Below are 12634 nucleotides of genomic sequence, written 5' to 3' on the forward strand. Positions count from 1 at the left end.
TTACTTTGCATTGTTAAAGCATGGGAACAGTGAGAAAGCTCACCTGGGTTCTTCTAATCTTAAATCAAGATAAATATGGCACGTCTGTTCTTACATAAGCTTTATAATTAGTGAGACTGTTCACCTGTGTGCATTGGTTATGGCTTGACTCAGAAAAGAGTCTTCATTTTACAAATCTGAAGAATAGGCAAGTGATTTTTTAAGATATAAAGTGCTCTATATTGTCTTACAATCAAGTAGCAATTGTTATCATAAAATTACAGCAATTATTCAATCTTTACACTAAGGATACAAAAATAGCACTGAAAATATTTAAAAATAGACACCTGTAAATATTTTTCTAGATGGATAACAATGTGAATAATTGTTTTCATCTTCATATAACAGCAATAACAAGGAAAATAAATTGATGTCACTGGATGTATATAGGCTGCTCTGAAAGTAATGCCTCCTATTTGTTTCTATGGAAACCATAACAGATGCAGAGAGCACAATAACACTATTTGAGCAAATTCTCAGCTACAAAATGCTATTTCTCAGCATAGTTACCACCACTAGCTATGCATCTTTGCCAGCAAATGAGAGCCTGGATGCCATGCTTGTACAAATCTGCACCAGAGGTAACCCACTGTTACTGTCACCACTGCTGAAATGCACCACCCACTGCCTCACCGTGCTCACATCCACTGTTAGGTTCCCATAAACATTCAGCAAATTCAGTGAATGTCAATGGGTGCCATGTTTTCTGCGTGGAGGAATTCAGTGACACACCTTTGCTTCATACGCATTCCATGTCAGATGCCATTCTGTCAGGCTGCCCCTCTGCTGCCATCTGTCACATGGCAACAAACTGTAATGGAATACTGATGGGAAGCTTCAAGCTCTACTGCCATACCACCAACATCCACATCTGACATCGTGTGCCAACAGAATAAAATAGGAATCATTACTTTCAGAGCATTACTTTCAGAGTCTTCACATAGAAACGCTTTTTTCTAGTTCAAGCACTTTATCATTTCCATCTTTGCAGGAAAGAATTCCTGAAAAAAATCCGTTTACTCCCTCACCTTCTCATTATTGTTGGGATTTTGCTTGACGAATCTTAAACTGAATACATTTATTTAAATATATATTCACTATCACACTCATAGTTTACTAACAGACCACTGAGTCTCATAAAAGTAACACGTTTGCTTCCTAGGTAATTCTTTATATATTACATCATTCTTATATATATATATATATATATATAATTTTTTTTTTTTTTTTAAAGCAATCTTCTGCCTGCATCTTTTGCTGATAGAATACCCATAGAGTACTTCAGTCCTATTTTAGATGGCAAGTCTGTAAAGCACTTCTACACCATACACACGGAACAGCAATTGCCCTGTGGGATAGTATATATTTGTATAGCTTGTATCACAATCTTTATTTGCCTTTGAACTAAGTCCATTTAATCTTGAACTGGAACTAATTTACCTTCTACAAACTAATATTTATCAACATAAATCTGTTCCGGAAGTCTTTCCCTAACACAATCAGATACAGTACTGAGGACTCAAAAAACAAACTGGGACACACCTATAGATGTTAGCTCTGCATGTAACAAAGTACACCTAAGATGCCTTATAAAAATAAAATGACATCTTAAAAGACCTGAATTCTTAATTTGCTTTCAGATGCATAATCTTTCTGAAATTTCTAGTAAAACATTAAATCAGGACTCTGTTTGCTTGGTCTTTGGTAAGTGATGGGTGATTCTTCAGTTGCTATGTAGTTCACAATTCAAAGCACTTAGACACTGTTAAATGTTCCCATAATTGTAATATAAGAACCTAATTATTCCTAATTTGCAGTTCATAGCCTACCACTACTGAAACCTCCCTGCTGGAAGTGGCTGAACAAGAAGTCCCTCAGTTTACATATATATATATGTACACACACACATACACACACACAGTGGAAGATACAAAGCTTTTAGTAGGTAGAGATGTTTCAGAGCTGAAGTAGGGGGGTTGACATATAACATTCCTGTGTTACTTACAACATATTTGAGTGTGCTAGCTGAAGAGTGAGAGGCTTTCATTATGACGTACCTGCAAGTATGCCTCTGACATCAACCTTGGATATACTATAATTCTTTTTATCCTAAAGACAGTGAGTGAAAGGAAAAAGTACCACCTATATATGTGCATCTGCACTGAGGATGCTTAAGGGCAAGTCACTGTGTTCTTATTGGTAATAGCGCCTTTTCTGTATTGATGACTTACGAGCGTACGTAGCATTGTCTTAACTCCTGAAAATAGCTGTGAGAACCGTATCTTCCTACTGTTCTAGCTAGTGGGAATTCTGTGAAGAGATGCAAGAGTAGTCCTAAGTAATCTTTCTTCCTGAGGCCAGTGCATAAAAATGAGCTTATTACTCAGAGCTGGAATTTAAGAGAGGTTTAATTCTCTGCACTGTTGCTTTGTTGCCTAGTCATATAATCAGCTTCTTTCAGAAAACCAACAGCTGCCAAGACTAGAAATTTTGGTAAATTGCCTGGATCTGAAAGAGGTTCCGGTTCCCAAAGACTCTGAGAATTCAGTCATACAACGGTGCGATGCATTCCATTCCTCTGCTTGCTCTCTAAGCACAGCTCTGAAAGCAGCTACTGAAGCTTTAGTGACTTGAGTAAAAAAAAAAAAAAAAAAAAAAAAAAATCCGTAGTCAGCATTTCAGAGTGTAAGTTTAAGCAAGACCTTTAATCATTCTCTTCAGCTCTGTTCTGCATAGTTGCAAATCTAACTACAGTCTGAAATATTTTACTTCACAGTGATTATAATATAACTTCTTGAGAACTGTGGCATCAGACAGTTTAATGGCAGGGTTTTGTCTGCTTCTAAGTATACTGTAAAAACGTCTGCTAGAGTAGAATTTCCAGTTCTTGCGTGGTTAAATTTTGTAGCAGTACAGATGAGACCTACCTCTCAACTCTAAACTGAATTAGAAAAAAGTTTAACATCCCCTCAAGACAAAGTTACATGGCAGAATATTGCTGCTTTGCATGCAGTGAAAAGTCTGTTCTGGACATCAGTCTGGCCAGAGGGAAAATTAGTACAGCATTCCTTCTGCACTCCCACCAGCTGGAATGCAGCATGGGCCTTCTCACAATCTTTCAGCAGACCTGCCAAGTCTCACTCAGATGGAAAGTCCCTCACTTTTTTTTTTTTTTTTTTAATAGCAGCTCTGTGTCTGATGAAGACAAAATGCTTCTGAATGTTGCAGAATGACAGAATCCTTGTAACACTCAGAGCTGCTCACACTCCTGTAAACTCAGCTGCAGGCAGTGAAGATACAGCAGTAATCCTTTCTGTTGCTGCTGCCAGTGCAAGAGGGCTGAGTGGGACAAAAGCTGGTGTTCCCAGGCTGACACATTGGTCCAGTCATGAATTCCATACATCATTTTTCCACTGCTTATAAAATAGTGGCACTGTTATATTTGTTAACTTTGATACGTTTAAGTGAAAGATGCAACCTAAGTATCACTGTTTTGGCTAGTGTAAACATAATACATTTTCTTGCTTACACCGTAATCGTTCCTTGTTCATGCCATGTTATCTCAGCTTGAAAGTCCTGATTTTGTTCTAAATCAGCACTGCTTATTTCTATTCAGCTAGAAAGACCAAAATCAAATATCAGGTCAAAATTAATTCTCTGCCATTACATCTGACATGACTTTTTAATGTTTTGACAGCCTTCACACAGGCATTGGTATCCCTATGTATATAGTCCTGGCTCCACCTGGGGCTGTCAAGACAGAAAGCTTTTTTTCCCCCCCTTAATATTTCCGTAATTTTAGTGCTAGGTGATCCTGAGGTGAGTTAAAAAGATTAGCTGAAGATTAGTATAAGATCAAAGCAACAGCATGTTTGATTACAAGGGGCTGCAAAAACATACTGTCAACCAGATAGTGCCTGGCAGGGCTCCTCTGGTGCTACAGAAAACCTTCATAAGCAGTATAAACCAACCCCCAAACCCTGGTGATTTTCCTGCCTGTTATACTCAAAGCTTACTCCCTGTGGAAGTGCTGGGCCAAAGGAGGAGCCTGGCTCTTCCTGCAGTGGGAGCTGAGGGTATAGTTTCATGTCCCAGCCAAACACATCCCACAGCTGCTGCCATCTAAGGTTGCACTTCCTCCTGCTGAGGGGGAGCTGCCTTGTCAGCTCTGCTGCCAGTGCCACACACACGTGGCCACAGTACTGGCTAGATCAGTTAGCTGCTCCAGATGAGAAATATTACTTTTATGCACTTACATATTTAGAGCACATATGTATCCATAAGAATGTGTTTGTTTTCAGTCATATCATCTTGCAGTAAATTTGTTGCTTTAAAATGGATTGAGGGGTGCTACCTTTATTATGGAGTTGTCAATATGTATAAATAGAGGTAAGAGGACATAACCAAGGCAACACAAAAGGTCATGAAAATATTAGTTTTAGAAAATGGAAATGAAAAGAGGAAAGGCTTATTTCTTCTGCCATTGCAGTTACAGAATGGAGCATTCAACAAGAACAAGCCAAGAAAGAAATACAAATTGACTTCCAGCTTTCTTCTGTGGATTGCCATCTCTCCTTCAGGGAGCATAATGTACGTTCCATGGTCACAGACAGATTTTGAGGTGAGAACTGAAATATTTCTCACCATGGGACAGGCAGCCTGCTTCCTGAGTCAGGAAAGCAGAAGCTTGCCAAGCAGGACTGCCAAGTAAATAAGATGACCCTGTGAATTCATTAATGCCAAGAAACCTCAGCATTGAACTGAAGACCATGGAATTGAAGACCATGCACCTTCCCAATGCAGGCAGGACTGATGCCTGCAGCAGGGTGCTGACAGCTCTCTGTTGCAACAAATCCAAGTCCATCCTCCTGCCCCTGAGGATGGCAAAGGGATTATCCAGACCTGGCATAAACAGATGCGAGGACAACTTCAGGATGAGAAGTGTCATATTCAAAGGGCCTGCCTGCAAACAAACACCCCTAAAAAGCTGAGGCAAACTAGTTGTATGAGGACAATGCACAAAAGGTAAAGCACAGTAACTATGGGTGAGGATTATCTAATTCAGAATTTATTTTGTGAGAGTTTAATTTTTGTTCATGTTACAATAGACTGCTGAAAGTTTGCCTCTTTACCAAATTATCTCAAGTTTCTCAGTCAGGAACAATTCTAGAGCCATACTTGCCAAGAACATAAGGAAATTCAGGCAAGAATTAGTAAGAAATTCTAAGAAATTCTGTTCACGTGTTAGGTGACTACTGAGAATAGAACTGATTCTTTTTCTCTTCTGTTTAGTTCAGCAAACAAGCTGACAGTCAGGTAGCAATAGCCTAAAGGACTTCTAAAATTACTGCAGATTCTGTAATTTAAGATGCCTGTGACAATGCTGTGATACTAGTCCAGATTTAATGCTGTATTAGATTACTGATGTGATTTAAGCACCAGCTGATAGCCTGGGGTGAAAAGGGCATCTTTACTTACTAAACCTATAAACTTAGGTCAGAATCTGCAAATTTAGTTTGAATTAATCACTGCTTGACTACATCATTTTCTTCTGTTTAGAATCCATCTTCAATCCAACATTATCAAAGATGTAAAAGTGCTGCAAAGACCCTTTATCTCATAAAAAGCAATTTGTCTTACCTTGCTCACTGCAGCTTTTTTTTTTTTTTTTCCTTTATTTTTGCTGTTTTGGAGGCATACTCCTAAGCCCAATTTGTTTTTATAGGTTGGTGCAACGGAAGTGCTAAGTCACAGCCTGAAGCAGTGATTGAGCACCTGGTGGGAAGACAGGGCCAAGCCAGGGGAGCTCAGCTGCATGCAATGTCCCTAAGCGACAGGAAGGGGTGGAGCCAAGATCCATCCCTTCCCAGACCACATTTAAGGGCTAGCAGTGGAGGTGAGTGTATTTTGCTGGAGATCCACGTGTATCTGAGGTGTTCTGTAGGTAAACAGCTTCTTTCTTTGTTTTTGAGTATGTGACTGTTGTATTTGAGCAAGCCCTTACTTGCTGTGGCCTAGGACCTTGTTGCTTTGCTGTTATTGCTGTTTTTCATTATTATTATGTTACAGTTAGAGATGTAGGTTTGTAAATCAAATCTCATTTTGTGTAGCTACTCTGTGATATAGAAGATCCAGAAAAAGGTTTGATTGCTAGCAAAGTCAAGAGGAAATGCTTTATCTGTTGTAACTACTATTTGGGTGTGAGGGTGTTAGAATTTAATGCTCTGTTTAGAGAGAAGGTTTTGAGTATGCATATGAAGTGATCTCAAGACAGGTACAGCAGCAGCACTGTTCACTATGACAGCAATCAGTATGTTCAGTATAGTCATAAAGGTTATATTTCAATAGTTCTTTCTGAGTTAATAAAAGCATTCATTAACTAAAGTAATTTATTCTTTGTACAGACAAAAAAAAACTTTATTTCCCTGAGATTTAAATCTATGTAAGAGGCAAAAAGTCACATGAAATAAAGCTTGCATAGCATTTAAGCCTTGGGGAAAACAACTTCTGATCTGAACTTAAAAGCTTCTGGAAATTAGCACTCTAGAACTGGTCAGTGTGAGCTGCTGCATTGTATGGAGCCAGGCTTATGCCTTGCAGAAACAGGGCATGAGCCTCTTCTGACAAGATACTTTTACAGCATGCCAATCAATGTGCTGCAGTTAATCTGTGACCCCTTCTTATTGTTCCAGTTTAATGAAAAAATAATTCCATGTACCATATTAGCATAAGCTTGGTCATATATTTATAGCTTCAAAATATTACTGCTCCAAATCGCTTTCTACCATATGACTGGGGAAAAAAAGTACTTTTAGAAATGCCTGGTAGTCAGTGTTGTTATTCATTTAGATTTTTATACAGCTGGAACAAAAATATCTGTTCAGAATGAGAAATATCACACTCAATATCACTTAGACTACTGAATTTATTTTGCTTCCATGTGATTAATGTTGTAGGAAAATATGTGAATGTGATTCCTTATTTTGCTTAACACAAAGTTTCTATTAAACAAACTTAATTTTAAGAAAAAATACTTTTTGCTTTATAAGTAATGGTGTTTATAGTTGAAACTGTTCCTAATTGCAGTAGAAATTTAAATATTTCAGTAGATACTTTATGCCTACTGAGACTTTCTATCAAAAATTCACCAGTGCTTCATAGAAAGTAGGCTATGGAAGTTAATTAATATACAATCAATAGACTGCCTACTCCAGAGATCATGAAAGGCATGTGCTTTGTGTCTGCCTGGCTGTTCTGGTAATTTAAAGGGAAATCAAAACTTTTATCTAATTAAAAAAAAAAAAATCCAACACTAGAAATTCAATGTGAATACTTAGTACTTAGTTAACTGCTCAGAATTTAAAGACGATGACACTACTTATGATGATAAGCTTTTAAAGAAAGTTCTTCTAATAAAAGTGACATTAGAATTACCAACTCTGAGTAAATATAGGGTTAAAAAAGATTTAGACCTAACAAATGTATAATCTTTACAATTAAAGAATTCTTAAAAAGGAAACATCAGTTTCCTAAGTATTTCTGCTTTCATTAGTGCTTTTGCAGAGCGCTTTCAGAATCATCTAACAATCAGTACTGAGCTGCTTCACTTCACGTACAAAGATTCTGAATGGAGCAAAACTAGTAAGAGAGGTGCTATATTTTGAGTTATTCTGCCTATAACATGAAGGCTGCTAGGTAATTCTGGTGCATTGTATTAATTCCCACATATAGGTCTAAGTTCTCAGCTTTGTTAAAGACTAAAAACTGAAGTAGAGTGACATATACTAGTTAAGGCTTGAAGGAATTATTTCTTCAGTTCAAATTCCAACATAACACAATGATTCATTCACACTGCCTGACAAATCACTGAGCTGGGATATATATATGTATATTAGGGAGATGTCCTTCTAAGGGCAGACTTTGAAGGGCTTTTCTTATCACATTTTAAGCAGTTATTGGTTCTGCTTCTTTATAGAAACAGTTGCATCATGGCCTGAACCACTGATTGATCACCTGAGGTAAGCAGTGAGTCAGCTGTGGGAGCACAGGTGTGAAGGCAATTTACCTGTGTGACTGGAAGGGGAGGAGTCTGGCTGCACCTCTCCTAGACCCCATTTAAGGGCTGACTGCCACTGGGGAAGGATCTCTTTCTGGAGATCACCCCCTTTGGAGTTTTTTCTGTGAGTCTAGGACATGGGTGAGCATTTTCATTTAGTTTTGATTACCCCTTTCCTTCTAGTTATGTGACCTGTAAAATACCAGCCTAACCATGCCACTCTACTAATTGTATATTTGTTGACTGTACAGCTCCTTAATCCAAATGTCAAACTATTCTACCTTTATGATATCACAGTCCTTGGAGCAACTCCTTTGAGTTGTGTGCAGAATCAACCTGGAGGAAAACATGACTTTTTTATTTTTCTGGGTTATTTTTAGTTTGGGTTCATCAAACAGTTCACCACTCAGCTACACAAACCAGTTATATGACAGAACAGAGGGAACCACATGGGAGGAGGTTTAAGCTGTAGAGGACAAGGAAAGGGATTCACAAAGCAACTCAGTTATCTGTAGTTGCTTTTCTGCCTATTTTTCTTCTCCATACTGTAACTGGCAGAAGGGAAGGCAGAGCTGTGGATCTGAGGATCACAGTCTAGTGTTTTGGTGTGAACTAACTTTCACAGGCAATTGAAAGCAAATATGCTAGACTGTGAACTAAGCAGTTCTGTTGTGGAAATGTCCGTGGGCAGAGGGGATGGCAGGACAGCTGGGTGTAGCAATGTATTAAATGTTGTAGCTGTTTCTCATTGCATTTAAGAGCTCTTAAGTTAAACTTTACCTTACCACTAAATAATTTGTTCCAATACTAAACTTCCTATGGAGTTACAAATAGATATTATCTTTCTGAACTGAATTTTGCTGTTATCTCCTTCCAGTTATTTATGTTTTTAAGTGTCTAATTTCAGTACTGGAACTTAGTATTTAGACCGTAAGAGTGTGGACTAAATCTCAGATGTTTTCTAGGTTGCTAAACTACACTATAGAATAAGGAGGAAAGTGGAAGCACTGGTTCAGGGTAAGACATTCTGGAAAATGGCAGCATGGAATTAAAACAGTCTGTTTTCTTACTGTTATGGAAAATTCCACAAATAATAATTTGTGGAATTGAAGACTAACATTCAGATTTTAAATCAGAAGGTAAGCAGAACAAATGAAGTATTTTATTTTAAGTAGTTAGATCAGAAGTTCCCAGTAGATTATGGCTTTATTACACTGTTAATTCAAAGAAATGGGGATAACTAATCAACATTTTTCCAGCATCAAATGGATTACTTTTTCAAAAAAAATTATAAAAATTATAAAATGATTTCTCAAGTAGAATAAGATTAATGCTAGTGTGTACTGACCACACATTTTAACACTTAATCCCCATTAATCTTAAGGAAAAAATGTTGGATATCATAATGACAGCAATTAATAGAGGAAGAAAACTTGAAATTGTGTATACAAAAGAAAATTCATTTTATTGCTTGAATCTGAACTGTGTTTTTGTGGACTTTCAAACAATGAGGAAAATGCTAACTGTTTCAGTGTTTGCTTATGAATGAACATTAACAAGGTAGTGCTTTCTTTCAAATCTTCTGAATGGAGTATCTTGGGAGTTCTCTCAGTCTTCTGATCCATAAAGGAATTAAATTTATAAAGATTTTTATTCTCTCTGTAACCTATTTACCGTAAGCATGTTATTAAAACTTATTTACTGTAAGCATTTTAAGTTTTCTACTATATTTTGAATTTTAAACAACATACCCGAAAAGCTAGTAGACACTGTCTTCCAAAGCAAGGACTGGAGGGCTTTTATTCCAACTTATTCAGCATTTCTGAATGTTTAACAATAGTAGGATCTCAGTGAAGAGCTAGTAATGAGTCTCATGTGTTTATCACTTATCTGTAATAAAACACGATTTTTGATATAGATATGTTTAAGACAAAAGCTTCAGTGGTTAGAAACAGCCACTTCAATTTTGGCATAAATCCAAGGCACTGATGAAAGGAATTGGACTGCCACTAACCTAACCCAGAGAAAAAATGAAGTACAATTAGTTCATAGTTCAAATTATTGTTCTGGTTCTTCACACAATAACAGAAATTGCTGTGCCAACCCAAGAATGAAAGTAGGCAGCAAGAGAAGTGCATGCTGCTGCAGCAGCAGGCTAGATTTATATGTATGGCCTTAGAAATGAAACTCACTGGCTAGAAGATGCTTCCTCAAATAGGTTAATGATTTGTTTATAACAAGATAAGCCACGAGGGGATCCTTAACAGGCTTTGTTTGCTTTCTGAGTGAGAGATGGCTTCACCTATTTATCACTGGAAACACTAAAATTAGTAAGAATTTGAATGCAATAGGAAATAATATTGAAGGATAAAATAAATGTTATCTACTGATTAAATTTGGGTTCAGATAAGTTTACAGGAGGAGAAGAATCTCACTCTGAAAGGAACATGAGGAAGAGTTTAGGTCTGAAGATTGTGTGCTCAGATCTTCGTTTTGTTCCACAAATACAAACCTGATGATGGAATCAGAATAAAAACAAATTTCTGGCTAGATCTCTGAGCATGCATCTTGATAGCTGAGCAGTGCAAAGAGCGGAACTTTGACATTTTTATAGGCTTCATTTTAGGAAAAGTAGTTTTTTTAAATCATTATCACATTGTCTACCATGTAAATACATTTATTAAATTTAGCTTAAAAAAGCAACTGGCAAATACTAACACATTCCATTTCTACTGGTGCTTAAGCTGTGATGAACTGCAAGCTTGTAAAGCTGCTGTGAGGAAGAGAAGTGATTATTAACATCAGAAGTCTTGCAATTATGAACATTAGCCAGAGGCTTCCTGCATTAATATGATGGTGAGAAAAAATGTGTGAATCCTGAGGATTTCCCATGGAGTCTCCCATGCTAGAATCAAGCCTGGTTACATTGCAACAAATTAATGTTTTGCTTTTAAATATGTTAAAACTGGTACTACTTGATCAAGTAACAGATACTACTTCTGTCAAAGAAACTTAGACAAAATTGTGTATTATAATCATAAAGATGCACATTACATTCTTCAAGGTACTGATTATAGATTTTTCTGTAGTTCTCTATTATCCTTATTAGTCAAGTATTGCTTATCCAAAATTCCTGGATGCTTCAATACACATAACAGCTCTTAGTTTTTTCCTGAGTCATACTTAGTATGCAGTGAGTGTTGTCACAGAATTGAAAGTAGTGGTATGCAGTTATTTTAAGGCCACACTTACCTTTAACACTGAGTGATAAACAGTGCATGTATATAATCATCAGTGGATTTCTGTCTCTCCAATCTTTACGTGGCTGGATAGGAAGCAAGTATTAACAGGTAGCAATAAATCAGCATAACTTCAACTGCTTTTGTGTTTGAGATGTGGTATTGTCATACAAAAATGAATAATGTGTGAACTACAGAATGGAAAGGCATGAGCGAATGGAAAAATGGTTCAGTAAAAACGTCAGTATGACTTATGCTCTACCTCTGTTGCGTTGCTGTGTCTACTCCCTAGTCTTTAGAATATCCCTTTGCATTTGCACATGCAGAATGTCACAGGCTTTGCATTTACCAAAGCTTAACTGGGTATTTGGTGTTTAAGGGATAAGCTGAAAAATGGGCTGAAATTGCCTTTTTATCATCTAGCAAAGCCTGGACACAAAGAGTACTTAAAGAATAGCTAAACACTTCAATGCTGGAGTAAAGCAGCTGCTCTCACACGTGACTAAGATCACATGCACTAAGTGAAAAATATATCCCCTAATGAACATATGTCAGGAACTGTTTTGATCCAGTCTTAACAGAGATGAAACATTCATGTCCTTGCCTGCCATATGGGAGAACCACATTTCATGATTACTCTCAGCCTCTCCTTCCTAGGATTGATACAGAGCACAGGCTGAAGTAAAATCACTTGATTATTCAGCAAAACATTTAAATGTCTGCTCTGTATCTTCCTGGTGTCACCTTTCCGTTGCATGCCCGTAATCTTGCTAAGCTTGTGCGAACTACTGAACTGTAGAGGGAAGTGATGCAGAAAGCACAGCCATCTGGGCCTGCTGAATAGGAAGAGAAGAAAACACTCGCTGCAAGAGTGTTATTAAAGCCAGGATTGCTTTTGCAAGAGTGCCAGATCTTACTAATTAATTTTCTGATTTATTCTTCAGTGAGAGCCTGGCAGTGATTCTATTATTCAAAAAGCATCATGGTCTATTCCTGAATCTTAGAGTCTCTTTACGTCTTGCAGATTTTCAATACTCTGTGACCTCCTCACATTTGGTTTCCAGATACGCATCTTTCCTTAGGACTCCTCCCTGCCAGAATCCCCGCTGCAGGTCGCTGCCACGGGCACGCGGCGAGGCTGGAGGCCGGGCCAGTGTGCCGTACTCTTCCCCAGCGGCCCGGCCTGCCCGCCCCTACAGTCAGAGGCTGTTGCTATGACAAATGTAATCATGTCTTTTTTCTCTTCCAGCAGCAAACCCACTATTGTTGCTGCTAGCGAACACGGTGCGAGTTCGTACCG

The 12634-nt window shown here is 37.7% G+C and overlaps 1 protein-coding gene and 1 long non-coding RNA gene across 2 annotated transcripts in view; one reads left to right on the plus strand and one right to left on the minus strand.

Moving 5' to 3' along the window:
* The window catches only part of MTF2 (metal response element binding transcription factor 2), a 45014-nt gene that overhangs the window by 32222 nt on the left and 158 nt on the right, over positions 1-12634 (minus strand). The window lies entirely within an intron of this gene.
* On the plus strand, positions 5907-12423 carry LOC149916844 (uncharacterized). Its single transcript, XR_016469236.1, has 3 exons — positions 5907-8057; positions 9061-9234; positions 10840-12423. It is a non-coding gene; the product is annotated as an uncharacterized LOC149916844 (long non-coding RNA).

This window comes from Phasianus colchicus, chromosome 9, assembly GCF_987193195.1.
Source record: "Phasianus colchicus chromosome 9, bPhaCol1.hap1.1, whole genome shotgun sequence".
NCBI classification, from domain to species: Eukaryota; Metazoa; Chordata; class Aves; order Galliformes; family Phasianidae; genus Phasianus; species Phasianus colchicus.